Genomic DNA, 21,655 nt, shown 5'->3' with positions numbered 1-21,655 from the left:
CCACCTCACGGAACAGAAACCAGAAATCAAGGTTACAGTCCCTGAAACAACCGAGTCCTCAGTAGAAGTAGCCAACTCTATGATGCCCATCAGAGAGGCGGCCCCTTACTGGGTTCCGCCACGTGGTCAGGGAACAAACGATGATATTAACCATGAAGATGCAAAAGGGAGGGTTGTGTACAATTGGGTTTACCAACCATGGGACCGACAAGATATCTTAACTTTTAGACAAACTCTGCCCGATTTAAGAAAGAACCCGACAGCATTCTATACCGAGTTAGGCACAGCCTTTGGTTCGACGATAATGACTTTAGCGGACATTGACTTGTTTTTCGGGTTATGCCTGCCAGCTGACGTGTGGAAGCAAATCCGGAAGGCTGACCACACGGATCTGTTCGGACATACCTGGAAACAACTCAGTGACCTAGATAGACAACGAGAGCCCGGAAAGAAACCAGTAAAGGACATATTAGAACTCCCCGACAAATTAGTTCAGAAGTTAAAGACACTGATCCCAGAGAAAAAGGTAGACTGGTCGATAGTCACGGCCTGTCGTCAGAAACCCCAGGAAGATGTATTGGAATACTTCTCCCGATTCGAGACAGTGTTCTCCGACTACAGTGGCCAAGATATGACCACCGCAACCGGACAACACCTGTTTGTACAAAATTATGTAAAGGGCCTATCACAAGAGGTCTCCCAAAAACTGCAGACGAGTGAGAGTAGTTGGGGGGCCTCCAAACCCGCAGCTATCCTTCAGATGGCTCAGTATTACGAGCACCAGAAGAATGAGAGTGATAGGGCATCCGAGAAAAAGAAGAAAGATTTGAAAGAAAGGGTGATGATAGCCCAGATACAAGGTATAGCGGTCGGACGGGAACCCCATAGGGGGAACTACAAATCGACCACCCCTAGAAATCCACCTCCCAAAGACCACACCCCAACACCCCACATTGGACGTAGAGACATTAGCGAGGACCAATGCGCCTTCTGCAAAGGATTCGGCCATTGGAAATCCCAGTGTCCGGTTCTGTTAGAGATGAACAGAAATAGGGGACAAGGACGAGGGCACACAAACGACACCAACAATGACAGATCAGGGAGATCGAACACATTTGACCGTCCCCGACAGAACCAGTATCAACTATCCGACGGTGAGAACGCCCCCGATTTTGCATAGGACTGCCAGGGGCAAGGGAGGGATCCAGTCGAGCTCTGTGTTGACCAGCAAGGTCCTTACGTCACTGCTAAGGTCCTGGGTACAGAGTCTCCATTTTTGGTAGACACTGGGGCGACACGTAGTGTGTTATCGAAACGACTGATTCCAAGGGCACCCTTGTCTGGCTCACACATTACATCGATAGGTTTCGATGGGACGCCCTCCACTAACCCCCTGTCCGTGCCTATCACCTTTGACCTAGAAAGCAACACCACTGACACAACATTTCTGCTCTCCTCCAACTCCCCTGACGCCATTATGGGCATTGACTTACTGAAGCATTTTCGAGCTACCATTAGGTGTTCCCCAGATGGAGTCCGAGTCATCCTGTACGACAACCCAGGCATGCCCAAATCCTGCTCTGCACGACACATGTGCTCCATAACTGACGCTGATCTGTCCTTGCTCGATACCCTGCCCCCGTACCTATGGGCCAAGAATGACTCTGATGTGGGACGAATGATGATTGACCCCATTCATATAACTGTAAGACAGGACGCTATGCTCCCGAAACTCCCACAGTATCGGATATCGCCCGAGGGCGAGAAGGCACTGGTAGCGATCATTCAGTCTCTGGTAGATGCAGGAGTGGTCGAAGAAGTGGTTAGCAATGTCTGCAACAGCCCTATCCTACCCATTGTTAAAAAGCAAGGCGAGGGAGATGAGAAAGCGTACCGCTTCATCATCGACCTGCGAGAGATTAACAAGGTGGTTGTACCCCAATACCCCGTAGTCTCAGACATCACCACCATTTTGACCCTCATTCCGTCCACTGCCACCACCTTCACTGTTATTGACCTCAAGAATGCGTTTTTCTCTATCCCCATCCACCCAGACAGCCGTTATCTCTTCGGCTTCACCCTAAAATCCCGCTCGTACCAATTTTGTAGAGCTCCCCAGGGGTACACTGAAAGTCCAAGCATTTACAGCCAGGCCCTCAAAAGACAGCTGGACGCCGTCCAGCTACCAGATGGAGTGGTGTTGATCCAATATGTCGATGATATCCTTTTGGCGGCCGACACCACCCCACTTGCAATCACAGCCACTATCCAACTCCTGCACTTTCTCGCAGAAAATGGCCACAAAGTCTCCAAAAAGAAATTACAGTTCTGCCAGCCACAAGTGACATACCTAGGCCATCTCCTGTCCAAAGAAGGGAGGAAACTTACGCCCGATCGAATCCAAACCATCCTAGACACCCCCATCCCAAAAACACAAAAGCAAGTCCGCTCTTTGGTTGGCCTTACCTCTTTTTGCAGACAATGGTTACCAAATTTCAGCCTCATTGTAAAACCCCTACTTGCCTTGTTGACCAAAGATGCCCCCTTCCCGCTCCCTTGGACCCCTGAGTGTCAGACATCCTTTAAGGAGTTACGGGATGCCCTCTGTTCAGCACCCGTCCTGGGAACCCCGGATTACTCCAAACCCTTTTCCCTTTTCACCCACGAAAGGAAGGGGTGTGCATTGTCCGTTCTAACACAGCCCATCGTTCCTAAGCAGCGCCCTTGTGCCTACTTCTCTGCCACTCTTGACCCTGTAGCCAGAGCTTTGCCTGCCTGCCTTCGAGCAGTAGCTGCCGCTGCTGTCTCTATCCGTCAGAGCGAGGGAATTGTACTTTCGAACTCCCTCACCGTGTTAGTACCCCATGCGGTCGACACCCTTTTGAACCAAACCAAGACCCAACACCTGACTAGCGCACGACTGACAGGGTACGAATTGACGCTACTTGCACCCCATATCACACTAAAGAGATGCACGACTTTGAATCCTGCCACACTGTTGCCCCTGCCTGAAAATGACCCCGACGTGCCTCCCATACACGACTGTGTAACCCTCACGGACGAACAAACTAGGAGTAGAGTTGACCTCCGAGACACTGCTTTTACAGACCCTGATGGAGAGCTATGGGTAGACTGCTCATGCATCAAACTCCCAGATGGCACCACTTCAGCTGCCTATGCAGTCACGACAGCCCGGACAGTAGTTGAGACAGCCCGCATCACACAACGATCTGCACAGGCAGCGGAGCTGATAGCCCTCACACGAGCATGCATCATAGCCACAGGAACCACCGCGAACGTATATACAGACAGCCAGTATGCCTTCGGGGTGGTTCACCATTTTGGGCTCCTATGGAGGGAAGGGGGATTCCTGACATCACACGGCACACCCATCCTTCACGGAGATCTGGTTTCTGCTTTGATTGAAGCAGTTCTCCTCCCCAAACGATTAGCAGTAATCAAATGCCAGGCACACAAGAAGGTGACAGACTTAGTCGGACAAGGGAACGCACTGGCCGACATCACTGCACGAACCACAGCTGAGAACAAGACGGTGACACGCATATATGTGACCAGGTCACAAGCAGAGAAATGGACTGACGCTAGGGAAATGATTAGAGACATCCAGTCGGCCAGCACCCCTCACGAACTGACCGAGTGGGCACGGGTGGGTTTGAAGGACGATGAGGGCTGCTGGCGGACAAAAGACGCAAACAGATGGCTGCTGCCTGACTCATACCTGATCCCGGTACTGACTATGGCGCATTCCCCCGCACACATAGGATCTGCACCCATGATCGAACTCATTTCCAAAGTCTGGTACAACGACAAAATCCCCGACTCAGCCAAACGCCTGGTCCAGCAGTGCCTTATCTGTTTGCAACACAACCCCGGGAAGGGAACTGTGGTACCCCGGGGAGGGTTTGGGATCCCCGATCACCCCTTTGAGGTCCTCCAGATGGATTACATCCAGCTAGAGAGATGCCAAGGCTTGAAGTATGTACTAGTCATTGTATGTGCCTTCAGCAAATGGGTAGAGGCCTATCCAACCCGTGACAACACTGCCATGACTACTGCCAAAGTATTACTGAAAGAGTTCTTCCCTCGGTATGGCCTTTGTCGAATTTTATGGAGCGACAATGGCCCCCACTTCATAGCTGAGGTTATCCAACTAATTTTAAAAGGGTTGGGGGTGAAGCAAAGGTTTCATGCGGTCTTCCACCCCCAATCCGCCGGCTTGGTGGAGCGACATAATGCCACATTGAAGCTGAAACTGTCAAAAATAGTGGCCACCACTGGGCTTAAGTGGCCAGATGCCCTCCCACTGGCATTGCTGTCGATGCGCTCCACTCCCACCAAACACCATTTGACCCCCTACGAGGTTGTATTCGGGCGACCGATGAACCTCTGGACTGCCCCCAAACCGACCTCCATTCATGACGTCCCGGACGTCCTACTGTCTGATTATTTGTGCAAATTGACTAAAACGTTGTCTGTAATTCATCAACAGGTGCAGCAGGCCATCCCCGATGCTTCCAGGGGCCCAGGGCACGACATCCAACCGGGGGACTTTGTGCTAGTCCGAAACTTTCAACGGGCCAAGAGTCTGGAACCCCGGTGGACGGGCCCCTGGCAAGTGCTGATCACCACCCGGACGGCGCTTCGAGTGGAGGGGAAACGGCACTGGCTGCACGCACACCACTGCAGGAAGGTCTCCCCGACCCTGGCCACGACAGAAAACGTCAACACCCAAGAAGAGCTCCTGAACAAAGACCGGCCAGCATTGAACTGTTATCCCGACACCGAGGCACTTGAACTTGCAAAATTCCCTGATCCCACTGTGCCATCCAGAGAAGGGTATTTCCTGCGACGAAAGAAGGGAGCTTCGGCTAAGCAGGCCACGGACTAAGTTAAATCTCAGAACGGTGACCTAAACACAACCAAGGGTTACCGGGAGAGAAGCTAAACAAAGTCTGTGGTTCTGCCCGCTACCGAGCACCTTGAAGATGATGGAAGCGCCAGATAAGAAGATGATGGAAGCGCCAGATAAGAAGATGATGGAAGCAACAGGAAATACCCGCTGCAGAAACCCAAAGACTGACAATCTGCACAAATCAAAGACAATCGCCTTCTTCGTTGTCTTTCTCTTTTGCCTCCTCCTCATGACCTCCTTCTGGATCCTGGAGGAAAACACACCCGCTCGTCAGGTATTGCTGCCCACTGCTCAGCCAACCCCTACGAGAGAGCATCACCTAATCTCCCTGTCACCTCAGCTCCGAGAAAGGCGCAGGGAGTTCTGGAACAATTCCTTCGTGCAACTGTTGCACCAACACAACCTTGCTGCAAATGCCACGAACTGCTGGATCTGCGGGTTGCTCCCGCACGCCACTGGACACTCAATCCCTTTCATCCCCTCTCCTTTCTCAGTTCACGGCTCCTGCCTCGCCTGGCTGATCCTCATGCAAGAGAGCCACAAGGACAACGCCACTTCCGGCCAAACAGTATCACACTTCTACTATGGGTTCTGGCTGAACAAAACCGGAAGGACCTCTGCTCCCCTGTGTCCTGTACCCTCGGGTGCCACCTTCCTTAAGAACATCCCAGCTAAAGAACGTGTTGAAGTGCAAGTACTCCACAATCCGGCTAGACCCACCTTCTCTCACCTGCAAAAACAAACTGCCGCCACCCTGACTGTGGCTCTGTCTGTTATCAATATCACAGGACTTGTGTGTCTCGAAGGCCAGGGAACGCAGCTGGTGGGTCACAGTTCTTGCCGCATCACCAGAACATTGGACTCAGTTGATCCTCCTTCCTTTGTTGCTTCTCCAAATATGTACTTTGTTTGTGGCACCAAAGCTTACACCTGGCTCCCGAAAGGTTGGAAGGGTACCTGCTACATCGCCTTCGTTCTCCCTCCCACATATGTAGCCCCTGCTAACCATCACCGGCAGAGGCGCGCAAATGACATTGAACAAGCCGACTCCACTGGAGCACAGTTCCTGGATGCAGCAAAGGGACTTGTTCCTCTGTGGGGCCCAATGGCGAACAGTCGCGCTATCCGACACCTGACCCAGGCAGTGGAAACAACGATCAACATCACGGCTGGCATCCTCGCTAACAACACGGCAGAACTTCAGGCAGTCCGCCTTGTGGCCCTTCAAAACCGCCTTGTTCTAGATGTGGTTCTAGCCGATCGAGGAGGTGCATGCCGCATCATCGGATCTAACTGTTGCACCTACGTACCAGATAACTCGCCCTCAGTCTACAAAGCAATTGAACACCTCCACAGACTTTCCTCGGAGGTTCACCAAGAACAAGAAGGATGGTCGCTTGGGAGCTGGTTCTGGGGCACTTTGAAGGACTGGGGTTGGAGGTTGTTTACCTTTTTATTGATACCGATTGCGATATTATGTGTGTGTTGCTTAAGTATTCAATGCCTGCCGTCCTTGTGTGCACTCGTTTCTAACTGTATGTGCCCAAAGACTTTGGACTTCAGAAATGAGCGCATGAGTCCCCTCTATGAAGTAGAAATACGTGGCCTTATGGGGATAAATCCGAACTGACAAGTTGGCAAGACGTGTTAAAAGGGAGGACTGTGGAAATTTAGTCTAAACATCGTCTGCGCCAACCTGTCACCCACGTACAACATGCACGACAGCCATTTTAGGTATCATGGTCTCCCTGTCCTCGATCGATCGCCAGCGTGCTCCCCTGACCCTGCGAGCATCCTCCGCGCACCCTGGCTCCCCCCTCCTCCCTCACATGGGCAAGCCATAAACCTTCTTCTTCGGCAAGACTCTGTCCTTGGAATTCACGCTCGCGCCTGACCAAACACCTCCTTTCCTTTCATGAATACCCCTCTGTTGGTAAACTCTCCCTATGCGCCTGATTGTCCACGTGGCATGAATGCCTCTCCTTTTGATGACCCCTTCCACCGAGTCCGATTGTCCACACAGGTCCGAGGCCATCGCCTAAGCCGGGAGATACAGTTTACTGCCCTCTATTGCATGGAGTCATTCCTCTTCAAAGGACCCACTATTGATCATGGCCTCCCCACCCCCTGGGATACGATCAGGCGCACACATCCTAAGAATCGGCGGAACACTCAGCTGCGTGATAGCCCCCTCCTCTTATCAGCAGGTTGAGGACCTCTATTGTGGATGTATGTGGGGGTGGGATTGACACGAGGATTACGGGGATGTCTTTTTACTTACTTCACAATGTCTTGATTGTAATAAAGAGTGGTCACATGCCATAAACCAGGGTATAAGAGGCCAGGCCTCAGAGAGGCTGTTAGAGCACCTCGAGACGATACCTTGTTGTCTGATCTGATGTGTTCTGCTCCGTCGGAATAAAACTTCTGTTTCCTGCCTTCAAGTCTCCAGCGCCTGCCTCTTTGTTTGACAACTAGAGTGGTATAGAGGCGGATAACGCCGGGCAACTCTGAAAAAGGTCATCAGCCCTACCCTTTTTCTACAGGTCCGCCCCGAGCTTGTCTGCCCACTTCTTCCCATATTTTTCCAGATCCTCCCCCTTTAAGGCAGACAGCTCTGAATAAAATCTTCTAATGGAGCACTCCGCCCCAGCCTCAATAACATCCAAGATCCTGTTCTTACAAAACCCGGCAGAGCCTCCGTGTTTATTTACTAGATAACTCCGGACCTACAAATACATAAAAAAATTATTGCTGTTGATACCATACAACTTCTGGATATCTGAGAACTGAAGTACTCCCTCAACTCCCATCAGATCACCAAATTTCCGAATCCCACATCGTCCCCAATTCAGCCATTGCAAAGTCTGCAAATATTTCTCCCGATAGAGAGATATTCCTTTCGATCCGGGTATAAACATTGAATCTGCAGCGCCCCAGTTTTTTTTACAAAATGACGCCCATTTTATAAGCTGCCATCAGTGTCTAAAATCTAGTTCTTTTAAAGTAGCTGAGATCGGTATATTTAAGAAAACAGTTCTCTGCGTTCTCACCAATAAGTATCGCATATGTATCAGTTGAACCTAGTTTTACCTGTGGATCTGAGGCATCACCCCCCCAGCAGCCCACGCATGTACTGGAGGGCTGCTGCCAAATTATACATCCTGAAATCAGGGACTGCCCATCCTCCCCTGTCCCTGGAGAGAGTCATGAAACGAAGGGCTCTCGTGGTCTTCCCTTGCGCCCAGATAAATCTATTAATTAAGTATTCTAGTGCAACTAACCATTTGCCCTCAAATATCAACGGGATTGTCCTAAATAGATAAAGGAACTTGGGTAAAATTATCATTTTCACGACATTGGAACGCCCTACCAAGGAGAGATGTAAATTATTCATTCTATCAAGGTCCTTCTTAACTTTATCGATTACCAGTTCGATATTTATATTCACAATTTTATCTAAGTCAGCTGATATGCTAATCCCCAAATACACAGCAGAGTTGACCACACGTTTATCGTCACATACCACCTGGCTATTCATAATAATCTTGGTCTTGGGGCCATTTAATGCATAGCCAGAAATCCAGCCAAATTGCGCGGCCTCCCTTTCGACTTCCAGTATAGCGCTAGTAGGGGGGGGGGGTCACTATCGCCATGTGGGCCACATAGGCCAGTGTAAGGGTATTAAAACTTTGGCCCTGAATCCTGAAACTAAGATCTTCTCATTTGCTTCCAATTTGCGGATCAGCGGGTCGATATATACCGCGAATAACAGAGGAGAACATGGGCACCCTTGGTGAGTGCCACGTTTAATCTGCACCTCTGAGGTATACCCTCCATTAATTGTGAGTCGGGCCGTGGGAGATTGATAGAGTGCCTGGATTGCCTTAATAAACCCCTCCCCAATACCGCACCCAGTCAGAGCCATCCAAAGAAAGTCCCAGCCAGGAGACCAGATCGAATGCTTTTTCTGCATCCAGAAACATAGCCACCAAGGGAACTCCTGTGACTTCAATGGCATCAAAGAGAGTGATAACCTTACGGAGTTGCTGTGCAGTACCCCACCCTGGGAGGAAGCCATGTTGGGTAGAATTGACCAACTTTCCTATAATCTTGCATAGCCTGAGAGCCATTGCCTTAGAGTAAATCTTGGCACCCGAGTTCATAAGGGTTATAGGCCTATAAGACCCTGGTTCCAAAGGTGATTTGCCTTTTTTTGTATCACCACAATATCAGCGCCTGCCCACGACTTTGGGACAGACTTTCCTAGTTGAGCCTGCAGGATTTTATCAACCAGATCGAAGCGAATTGCCACTCAGAATGTTTTATAAAATTCGATGGGGATCTGGTCGGGCCCTGCAGCTTTACCCGAAGAAAGACTATTAAGTGCCGCAAAAATTTCCTCAGGAGTCAAGGGGACATCTAGTGCCTCACTGTCTTCTTCGGAAAGAAAAGGGCCAGAGACATCCATGAGATACTGTTGGATATCTGAAAGATCCCCTAGGAGCACTTCACTATATAGTCTGGCATAGAACTGTCTAAACACCTCTCTGACTCCCTCGGAGTCCACAGCTGTTCCTCCCTTACCATCCGATATTTCTTTAATTTCTCCAGAGGCCAATCTCTGTCTTGTACGAACCGCAAGTATATGTCCCACACGCTCGCTTATTTGTGGCATTGTTCCCTTTTTGTTAAGTAAGTCGCAGCTGCCTTGATAGCGATACTTTCATTCAACTCTGCTTTGGCACATACAATTTTTAGGAGTATCTGATCCAGAGAGGCACTGAAGAGGATTTCCAAATTTAATTCTTCCTCTGCATCCAAGACTGCTTTAACCAAGTTCTTAACTCTAGTCCCTTCTTGTTTTTGTTTATAAAGACTGTAGCTTAATGTCTCCCCACGAATGCCAGCCTTGAAAGTGTCCCAGCTTACTCCTGAAGAAGTGCTACCTCAACTAATCTCCCAGAAAGCTACTGTCCAGTCATTCATATGCTTAAGATAGCCCTCATCCTTAATTAACCCTCTTTTAAAAGTCCATACCCGCCTATCCCCACCTGTCATTTTTAATGTTAAAACCAGGGGATTGTGTCAGAGACAATCCTAGGGAGTTTCTCAATCTGACTTCTTGCCATTAGGGAATTTGATATTAAAAAATAATGGAGCCTGACACAGACCTTGTGCGGAGCAGAATAGTAAGTGGTGCCATTATCAATAGTGGTGGGCGGACATCTCCGTTCCACCCACGGAATGTGCGGAGATTTACCCTTCCACCCTTGTGCAAAGAAGGCAGAGATTTGAGGCAAATCTCTGCACATTCGGGGGCGAAACGGAAGTTGGCTGCCCGTCCGCCTCCCGCCCGCCTCCCGCCCGCCTTATTAAATTAGATTCAAAAGTCTAAAATGAAACTTAAATAAAACTTACCTTATTGCGGCCGCATCCTTCCACATCGCGGCTTCATCTGTGCATGCATCTGTGCATGCGCGGGAGCCTGCGCATGCGCAGTCCTGGTGAAGAAGGCGCATGCGCAGGCTCCCGCGCATGCGCAGTTTCCAGATGAAGCCGCGATGTGGAAGGATGCAGCTGCAATAAGATACGTTTTATTTTAGGCTTTTAAATATAATTTAATACGGCGGGCGGGAGGCGGGCGGGAATATGCGTAGAGGCACGGAGATTGGTTCAATCTCCGTGCCTCTCCACGAAAGTCCCTTACGCGACTTCCGCCCACCCCTAATTATCTAGTGGGATCAAACATGCCCACACATCCACCAAAGAATTATGACGTGCCAGACTAACTATCGCTCAACATGTTTTTTTTTTCCGTCCTTGATAACGTTGTCCATGCTCTGTACCTCGGCCCGACCCCATTTATATTAAAATCGCCACACAGGATAACCGGCTCGGGCCAAGAAGCCAAATCTAAATCTAAAAATTCAAAGATATCCGGGTCATCCTCTGTTGATCCATACACTGATCCTATGGTAACTATTTCATCATTAACTATACATTCCAAAAGGACCCATCAACCCCATTGATCTTCCTTTTTTCTTTTAACTTTGACATCCTTTCTTTTGGACAATATGGCCACCCCCCTGGTCCTAGTCCCCTATTTTGAATGAGCAAGCAAACAAAATCCCAGCTGTTCCATTAAATAACCCCTTGTCCTTCCTACATGCGTCTCTTGGAGACAAACAAGATCAAGCCGCATTGATCTCAGGGTAGCCGCGACACGCTGCCTATTCAGATGGTCATTCAGACCGCATACGTTAATAGATGCAACCCTTACATTCATTAAAATACATCAAATACCTGTCCCATCCAATTAACCCAGCCATCACTGCATGATTTCCTTGTTCCTTCTGAAAATATTTTCATTCTTTTACTAACACACCTTCTGTGACTGCCTACCCATCTCAGATGTCGTGCTGTGCTATACCATGTGAACCACCACCCTGCCCCTCCCCCACCCCCCAGTTAAAACCACCCCCCAGGGCCCCTCTCCACCCCCTTACAGATAAATTAGTCACTCATGAACTATGTGTGACAGCTTAAACTGCAGCAGTCGCTCCCCCTCCTCGTGCTTCCAGCCTCTATGTCTTTAGTGCCAAATAATCCTAGTTGAGATCCCCTCTAAGTGCTGTGTATCTACAGAGAAGACAAAAAATCCCCCCCTATCCTCCCTTCTGCTCCTTTAATTCAGCCAGATACTGTTGAGCCTTAATCTCAGAATAAAACATTCTAACATGCCCTTTAACAATAATCTTAAGCCGTGCTGGGTACAATAAGTAAGCCTCATATGGTGTAGCCAGTTTTTTGGTAGCGGCAGCTCGATTAAATAAAATAAGACTCACCCAGACGAATAATCATCTAGGTTGATATTTTGTCAACTACGTCCTGGGGAACTGCACCAAGAAAAGTGGGAAATTGGGTTGCCTTTTTTGAACCTATATTGTTTAGCATCTACTCTTTGTATCAAAGTTTTTTAAATAGTTTTAAGAACGAACGTAGGAACTGCAATCAGTTGTATAATTGTTTAATTGTTAATTTTTAACTTGTATAATATATGGATATTTAATAATGAATTGTGTATTGCTTTTATGGTTTTAATTAACCGAAATAAAGATATTTGACTGACTGACTGACTGAAGTAAGCCTCATGCACGAGGCTCTGAAGAGGAGCAATTAGCCGTCTCAACCTCCACCATCTTTTCACAGTTAGGTGGCAGAAATCGAGGCGGGCAAAGAATGTAACCCCATCAAACGTGCGTCTAGCCTCTGGTTTTGCCTTGTCCATAATCTCTTGCCTGAGAAGGAAATTTCCAACATAGACAAGAATTGCCCGGGGTTTTACAACCTGAGATGGCTGTAGGATTTTTTGGGGTCAATGGAAAGCGGTGAGCTCTTTGTACCTTATTCTCCCAACTCCAGGTCGTCATCTCGGGAAAGGCCCCCTTTATTAAATTAATAACAAACAACCCAACATCTTGCCCTTCAAACCCTTCCGAAACCTCCAAAAGTCTAATGGTATTCCGTCTCTGGCGGTTCTCGAAGTCCTCAGGCTTCCATTGGATTTCCTCTATCACCTTCTCCTGTGCCTCCTTAAACGAGTTCCACATACTGACATTATCTTCCAATCTCCCTGTTCTTTCCTCAACGTGGGCGACCCTATCAGCCATATCTTCATACAACTTATTAATTTTCCTCATAGAGTTTTGAATTTTTTTCGCTGCTTGTTTAGCTCTCCGGCTCTCTATCCTGGCTTCACCCTGCATTTGCTTCAGGGTAGTATAAAGGAGGTCTAGTGAGGGTGCCTGGGGTGGGCTACTTGCATTGTTCTGTCCCGACTGCCCTGTATTTTTCAATGGAACTGATATACTGTTTAACAAAATGTATGTTCACAGGAGTGCCAAAAGCCTTTTTATATTGAAACCCCCAATTGATGTCGCCATGATGGTCAAAGGACAGATTATTCTTTGTGTCAAACTCTTGGAGTACATGTTTACAATAGTGTGTTCCGGGGAGAAGGGGACTGTAGGGCAAACTGTCTGTCCAGATTACCTATTAAAGAGCAAGAATGGGAAATGTAAATTGAGAAATGTTTTGTTGCTTACATTATTGATAGAAACATGTATATTGGAGAATTGGAATTGGCAAGTGCAGTAGGCAATGGCAGCTTTCTCAAAGAAGTAATGGTTTTGATTATGGAAGGGGTGGCCTAAAGAAAAATATTTGTCAGCAGACCTGCAGATGTTCTGGAAGGTGTCAGAAGAGCTATCCATTGAAGGTGGAAAAGTAGTATGGGAAAACCAGCTAGTTCCTCCTGAATGTTTTTGACAAAGAATAGTATCTACAGCCCATACTGGTCACTTAGGTTCAGCCATTACCAAAAGAAAAATAAGAAATGAATTTTGGTGGCCAAGAATGGACAGTGAATTTGATGATTTTGTGAAAATGTGTGTAAGTTGCAATTCCAGTAATAAAATGTTGGTTACTGAACTGGTGGTTGAATCATGTGTTCCCTGACCAAGCAGAACATAGAAAAAGTAGCTACTTCTAAAAGTGCTTCTGAACTCATGAGGAGGAGGAACGCATCTACAGAGTAATGTCCATTTTGAATGGTTAAAATGATCCATGAGGGGTGCAATTTGCAAAATTAGCAAACACAAAGTCAAATGATCTAAATAAAATGGAAAATTGAAACTATGAACACTAGTGAAAAGAACAGATTGAGAATTGGTGATTGGGTTAGAATTAAAAATCCCATTTTGGTAAGAAAAGGTCTGTCAAATTTTAGAGAACCACAACAAATATGTGAAATATGCACACATGCTGTAAAATTATCCAATGGAAATTGATGGAGTACTTTTGTTGTATCACTGGATCCTAGAGTACACTTTAGAGGGATGACCAGAATTGAATCTAGAGAGTATCATAAGCATCTCCGTATGTGACAAACAGGAAAATTACTCAAGTTTTATCAGGCATAGAAAATGACATGATTATGTCACATCACTTAATCCTCAGGTATGAAATTCCTAATTCTATTGTTTTTAATTTTTCCTTTCCTCTTTCCCTTTCATCTTTCTACAAAAATAATAGGTGTCATATTTATTGTTTATTTAGTTTAAGTTTGTATTGACCATTTGTAGTAATGTGTTTCAGTCTCAGTTTATATTGACACTGTGTATCGTCTTCTTATATAATGTATATATTGACGTTCTGTTTAGAAAGGGAGGAGGTGTGGTGATGTCATTGTACTAAGTCACTGGCAAGGCATGGAATGTAGTGACATCCAACGCTGTGTGAGGTATGTGTGTTCCATACCTTTCCCTGGCAGTTGCTTTCTTTGACCTTTAGCTATCTGACGCATCCCTGTGTATCTTTAATACATAATTAATTTCTCATACTTGAAGATTGCGGACAGCATTATTACACAACCTCGTTACAAATAGGAGGAAAATAATGTAGTGGGGTGGGTCATTTATCTCTCTTCCCACCAATGTGGCATTTCAGCTTTTCTCTCAGGTTGTGTTGTTTTTGCTGTGTACTTCGGTCGGTTGCCATCTTGATCTTCTATTTCCTAGTAAAGTACTTGTAGAGGTTGCCCAAGATCAGCCACATGGCCCGTTGCTTCCTTAGTTTGTAAAGATGGTACAAAAGAAAGCCAGGGGATTCTGTGGCAACATTACAGAAAGTAAAACAACTACTCAAATAGAAAGGCTTTATAGGAATCAGTCAAAAAGCATAAAATAGAAAGGTGACAAATATAGTTTTCTTCTTACTTTAATGTTTCCACACCTTAGAGTCCTTACAAGTTCTCAGTGACAACTAAGTTTAAAGCACTTTTGTATAGAGGTTCGAACTGGTGGTTTTCAGGACATCAATCCCACAACTCTATTCTGAAGCTCCAGTCGTGTCTATGTTATTTTTCACCAAAGATCATACCATCACTTTGTGATCATACACACATGTTGTTATCTTAGAAAATACATTCACATTAGTCAATGTTTCCTTCTATTTTGTATTGGGGACGGACAATAGAGACATGCATTGGAACCAAACACTCTCATTCGGAAAGCCCTCATCAGCAGAACATCTATATAATTTATACAATGTATGCCAACCACAAGCACTAAAATAAGGAGTTTGCAGCAAAACAAGAGGTTATTGGTGCATCACTGCCTGCTTCCATATGCACCCCTTATGTTCCCCACACACGCTTTGAAATTTGTTTCTGGAATATGGCTTTGGAAGTTTCCCTCCATTAGCTGGGAGGAAAGTGAGACTCACCTTCCCAATTCCTACACTCTTGTGGAAGATACAAATTTAGAGAGACTCTGCTTCAGTAAAGAGGTTTTAACTTGAGAAGATGTCATCTGTGTTCCAAAACCCATACCAACTTCTGTCAAATGTGATAGAAAATCTTAGTTAATTTAATTTAGAGGAATTGTGGCACAATGGTAAAAATTCTTTCTGGTGACAAGTGTGGGTGCCACTTACTTCTGTTGATGATGGAAAGCAGTCAAATTTGGAACTATAAGTTGCTCACCTCTCTGATATTTTTATAAAGTGGATCAATGACCAGTGATAATCTGTTAATAACGTTGGCATGATTCAATCTTTCCAATGAGACACTGATCTCATAACATTTTAGTTTGAAGGCTGCATCATTTAACTAACCATGCACTGTGAAAAAAAGATGTTGCAGAGTTCGTTAATTTAGCCCCTTATTCCCAAAGAAAAGAAGGAAAGGCAGAACTTGATTTTAGTAGTTACCATATCCCCATCTATAGTTTACTTACACATACCTCTAGCTATATATATTTGTTTATATAGCATTAAATTCAATACAGGTATTTGTCTGTTTATCTCATTAAACATTAGAAAGCAGCTCTGTTGGCACTATCTTTTTAAGCAAATAGGTGTAATTTATTATTTTTCTCTTTATGAACATATCATATTTCTCCGCTCATGTGGGAAGTCTTTCCTGTGTTTAGCTTAATTACAGCTGAGAATGGGGGCGTGGCCAAGTAGCATGGCCGACAGGACGTGAGCTCCGCCAGCTCCCGTCCAAAGACCCAGATATCCTTGAAATAGATCCTGCCTGGGCTGTTTTCTCCCCGAATTTAAAGACCCAAAGCCTCCCTCATACTAGAGGGACCCTCAGGCTGGAGTGGACGCTGACCGAAAATCTCCCACTCAGCCCCGGAGACACTGCGGGTGCTCTGAAGGCCCCAGCGTGTGCTACGTGAGGCCGAGGTCTGGGCCTGCGCCGGAGCGCCGCTGAGAAGGTGACCCGCCCATACGAAGCTTCCGCCTGACCTGGTGTTGGACCCGGCCTCGCCGGAGCCTTTTATCATCTGTGGTGACATTGTACAGGCGTTGGTGTGCGGCCCTTGTACCACCGGGCGGCCTCGGCGCCTTGATCACCGGAGGAAGGATCGCGGCGCCCACCCCTCCCCCTGACGCTGTACTGGAGCGGAGCCTCCCGCCGGGTGTGTGCCCCTGTGGAGGGCTTCTCTCTAATCTCTGAGGCCCCTGGGGGCTCCCGTGCGACCTGAGGACGGCGGGGAGGTGCTGGACAGTGGGGACCACTCAGGAACAGATTGGCGCCCTTCCCCCATTGGGCCGCCATCTTGCCGACTGGAGGCCCGCTGGTTCACGCTGGGTGGCCGCCGGGCGCTCCTTGTGGAGGGGCACCCCTAGGGACTAAGAGGCCGTGCCGCTGGCTCTGGGAGTGAGTGACACCGATCCGGGCACCTCATTTCTTGCGAGAGCCCTGCCACCTAGATCGGCCTGCCCAGGCGAGTGGTTTCTACATAGGGCGCTTTCTGGAGAGTCGGACCCCTACATTTACGGTCAAGGCGGCACCAGGTGGAGTACACGGCCCTCCGCCTTTGTTTGACCTGACGGCAGCTCTATATCATCTGAACGCCCCCTAGGTTCCTGCTGCCTGGAGCTGACTGGAGGAGAGCCACAATATTGGATATCCACATCTCCTGGGCGTCCTAGCGCTGAGTACCTGTCCAGTGGTGGCTGGGGGAACCCTTTGCGAAATATAGTAAGGGGTGGTGATCTTCCCTTCCTGATGGCGGCCCGCAAGTATAGGACCTCGAGGTCTTCTCAACCCAACACCATCGTGCAGTATACCACCCCGCGCCTGCCATCACAGAGGATTACGCGGCAGACGGGTCTGGACGACGGTGGAGATGGACCAGCAGAGCCTTCCAGAGCGGAGATATTGAAGGCTATACAAGGATCACATTCTGCCTCGGAGATGCAGATAGAGACTGTATCAGTCGATGTCAATCTGCTGCGAACAGATCTCCGTAAGGTGGCGGACAAGGTCTCGGACGCTAAGAGTAATATCACCCAACTGCAGGGGGAGGTGGCATCTTTGCAGAAGACGGTCACACACCTTTCGGCCACTAACCGAGCGTTAGAGAAAAGAGCTGAAGACGCGGAAGGTAGGGCCCGGCGCAGTAACATCAGGGTCCTGGGAGTGCCGGAACGACTGAAGGCGGGAAATGCTGAGCGCTTCCTAGAGACCTGGATCCGCACCCGGCTGTGTCCACATGGCCTGTCCAGTGTTTTCATCATCGAGCGGGCGCATAGAGCCCCGGTCCCCCCTCCGCGCCCAGGTGAACCTCCTAGAGCTCTGATCGCGAAGATCCTGAACTATAAAGATCGTGATTGTATCTTGAAAGCTGCAAGGGAAGCGGAGTCTCTTATGATAGAGAACAGTTGAGTGTCCATCTACCCTGATTATACCCAACAAGTGCAGGAGCAGCTCAAGTCCTACCTGGGGGTAAAGCAAAAACTTCGGGAGATGAAGCTCCAATACATGCTCTTATAACCGGCCAAGCTAAAGGTGCTCTCACAAGGCCGTGCACACTTCTTAAAGTCCCCAGCGGAGGTGTGGGAGTGGCTGGAGATTAGAGGGGACGACCTACCCCCCAGTGAGCGCGGTGGTCCCCGGGAGTCGTGGGGGACCCGTCCGTCGAGCTAGAGGGAGACGCCGTTCTAGGTCAGGGGGTTCCGAGGAGCCTCGTGTCACAGTGGGAGCTGATGGTGCTCTCCGTATGAGATCGTCGACGACGGGGCCGCTCCGGAGTCCCCCGGGGCGTCCGCCCCTGGGGAGATTTTGGTCCCGGATACCCTGCAAGCCGCTATGCCGGATACGGACTCTACGGCTCCGGTGATCCCAGAAACTGCCCTTTCCGAGCCGCAATTGGAGGAGGTTCCAGCCTGAGGTACTGTCTTGTTTATGGTTTGATGTCCTCCGTTTCGGAGGGCCTGTGGTGAGACTATCGATGGATCACTGATACTCCTAACTCCAGCTGGGAGCCCTTGGATGGTTGGGTGGAGCGGAGGACTTGCATCTCATTGGACAGAGGTATGCGGGGTGGAGTTCCCATGTCATGGACGGATGCCTAGCCGACCTGGGGCTGCTATTAGTGGACATGCCTAGAGACTGTCCTGGAAAGCTGGGTCTCATGGGGAGCTGGGAGGGGGGGTGGGTGGAATTGGTTGGTTGTGTGTGAGTGTGTGTTGAGTGGGTTGAATGGGGTGGCTGTATACGTCCTGGCACTGGCAGGTGAAGGGCGGGGTAGCATTTTTGGTTGTTGCTGTCTTCTTGCTCGTAGGTGGGGGTGGGGGGAGTGTTTCTGAGGGGGCTTTGAGTTGGAGGGTTTCTGGAGGGTGGGATGGGCTGAGTGCGCAAAATGTTATTGGCATTGAATGTTTTGTGATTCAGATTTCTATGTGGCTGGCTGGGTGGGATGGTTTTCCCGGCCTGGCTAGTGTCTGGGCCCGGAGGTGGCAGGTCGCAATGTATGTATCAAACGGCCCGGTTGGGCACAATCATCGGACATGGGTTTTAAATTCTTAACTTGGAACGTGCGCGGTTTGGGTACTTGCACCAAGAGACACAGGGTCCTCTCCTTCCTCAAGCGACATGGGGTCTCCGTTGCATGTCTCCAGGAGACCCATTTAGATGAGGACGGAGCTCAGCGGCTGTCCAAGAAAGGGAGAGGCCAGATGTTCCATTCCTCCTTCTCCACCTATGCCAGGGGGGTCCTTATCTGGGTGGCACCTGGGATTCCCTGTGCTGTCCAATATGTGGAAGCAGACATTGAAGACAGGTATCTGCTTCTTCGGATCAGGCTGGATGACAGGGAATTCTTACTCTTGAACTCTTATGCACCGAATGTCGATGACCCGAGTTTCTTCTCCCGCCTTCAGGATCTCATTGTATCTGACTTAGACGCTCCATTCCTCTGGTTTGGGGATTTCAACAGTGTATTAGACCCGGATATGGATCGACATCCTCCTCGCTCTGGCACGAAGCCGCGCATGATGGCGCGGCTCAAGGAGGTAATGCATAATTTGGGGGCTGTGGACATGTGGCGAATGAGCCACCCCACTCAGAGACTATACACCTGTTACACCCCGACGCACGAAACCCATAGTAGATTGGACCTCGTCCTTGCGGCCAATGTTGCTCCGTCTCTCACTTTGACGGTTACACACCAGGCCCGATTTCTGTCTGATCATGCCCCGGTGACATGTGTGACACAATGGGCTGATCAGGCTGCCCGTCCCCGTAACTGGCGAATGCCGATGGACATCCTCCAAGACCAACTGGGAAGAGATCATGTGGCGACTACCCTGTTAAATTACATAGACTTGAACTGGGAGGTTGGTGACCTGCCCTACTCCACCAGATGGGAGGACCTGAAGGCAGTGGTATGCTGGGCCTGTATGGGCCTCGCATATGGGGTCCGGAGGTAGCTGCTTCTGACCTACGTGATGCGGAGGATGTGCTCCGCCGCTGTCAGACTCGGCCAGATCCTGACATCTCGGCTCAGGAGGTGGAGAGGGCGGCACAGGTGTCTGTACACGACATTCTCACCAGCCTTGATAAATTCACTCTGGGCCAGTACAGACAGCGTCTCCACCGAGAGGGTGACAAGTCTGGCCGATTGCTGGCCTGGATTCTTCGACGGGAGTTCGCACCTGAGAGGATAGTTGCCCTACGGGCTCCTACTGGTACTACGGTCCACTCGGAGGCTGCTATACTTGGGGTCCTCCGATCCCACCTGCAGACCGTGTATGCAGCTGACCCCTCGATCACGGAGGCGTCTTATCGCCCCTATCTTCAAGCTTTGGCTCTCCAGACCCTTTCGGGAGAAGCGGCGGAGGAACTAGATGCAGGGTTGACGCTTCGGGAGATCAACGTCGCGTTAGCCGCCCTACCGCGGGCTAAGACCCCAGGCGGGGACGGTTTCCCACCTGAATTTTACCATGCGTTCGGTGACGTCCTGGCCCCCCTCTTGTTGCAAGTTTATAATGAAGCCCTGGAATCTGGCGCTCTACCGCCCACCATGAACCAGGGAGAGGTCAGTGTGATCCTGAAGCCGGGTGGAGACGGTTGTGATCCTGCAGCGTTCCGACCTATCACCCTGATCAATACGGACGCGAAGATCCTCACTAAACTGTTGGCCACTCTCCTGGCCCCCCATATGGCCCACTTGATCCACCCGGATCAGTGTGGGTTCATCCCTGGCCGCAACACGGCGATGAACTTGCGCTGCCTGAATCATATCCTCCATGAGGTACGCGGAAGGGAAGACCCTCATGTACTGGTGTCAATCGACCTAGCCAAGGCTTTTGACACGGTTAACTGGGGGTATCTACTGGAGATGCTCCAGACGACGGGGTTCGGACCGGTGTTTTGTGATTGTATCCGAGTGCTCTATGGGGCACCCCGAGCTTGAGTTCGGCTTTGGTCGGCCCATTCTGAGGAATGGTCCCTGGGGAGAGGCACTCGTCAGGGTGCCCCCTCTCCCCGCTGTTATTTGCCCTGGCAATAGAACCCTTGGCAGTTGCCGCTCGCACTAAGTTGGAGCGATGGGGCATTAAGGTGGGAGACACCGTGAACGTGATCCTCTCTCCCTTATGGGACAATTGGCGGTTGCCAAGATGGTGATGCTCCCTAGAATGTTATATATCTTGCAAAATTCCCTGTGCTCACTTCCCTCTCGTATATTTTGCACGCTCGATTCACTGCTCACATCTCTGCTCTGGGCGGGCGTTTTAGAGTCGCTTTGCGCACAGTGGTCCCGAGTTGGGAGGAGGGAGGCCTGGAGGCCCCAAGGTTTGACCTCTATTACTATGCGGCACAGCTCTTGCCAGCTGCACGGTGGTTCGCTGATGAGGGTAACTGGGAGCTGCAACTTCTGTCGGGCAGAGCAAACGAGAAGGCTCTGAGAGAGGCTTTGATGCAGGGAAGGGGATCAGACGAGGCTTTGCCCTGCGTGGTGCGTCACACGGCGGGAGTCTGGCAGCGATTTGTCGAAAAGGTGTTGAGACGAGCCCCCTTCCATAGGGAGCTCCCGGTGTGGATTTTAGCCCCAGTGCTCCGGATGGAAGAGAATGTGTCCTACTGGGAATGGTGGGATGGAGGATGTGAGATCCTGGCGGCCCTCTATCCAGATGACTCCTTTGTGTCCTTTGAACGGGCCACGGAGTCCTTTGAATTGAGCAGGGGACAATACCTGCACTACAGAGGGCTCCAGGAAGGAGCTAAAACAACGTGGCCTCAATTCCTGGAGGCGCCCCCGCTGACCCATACCCTCGACATCCTCTTATCGTGTGGCAGAGGGAGGAGACTGGTCTCCCTGTTGTGCACAGCCATGCGTCGGGACTCGACCCCACCGACTG

This window comes from Lissotriton vulgaris, chromosome 2_1 (genome assembly GCF_964263255.1).
Source record: "Lissotriton vulgaris chromosome 2_1, aLisVul1.2, whole genome shotgun sequence".
NCBI classification, from domain to species: Eukaryota; Metazoa; Chordata; class Amphibia; order Caudata; family Salamandridae; genus Lissotriton; species Lissotriton vulgaris.
This window is presented reverse-complemented; position numbering follows the sequence as displayed.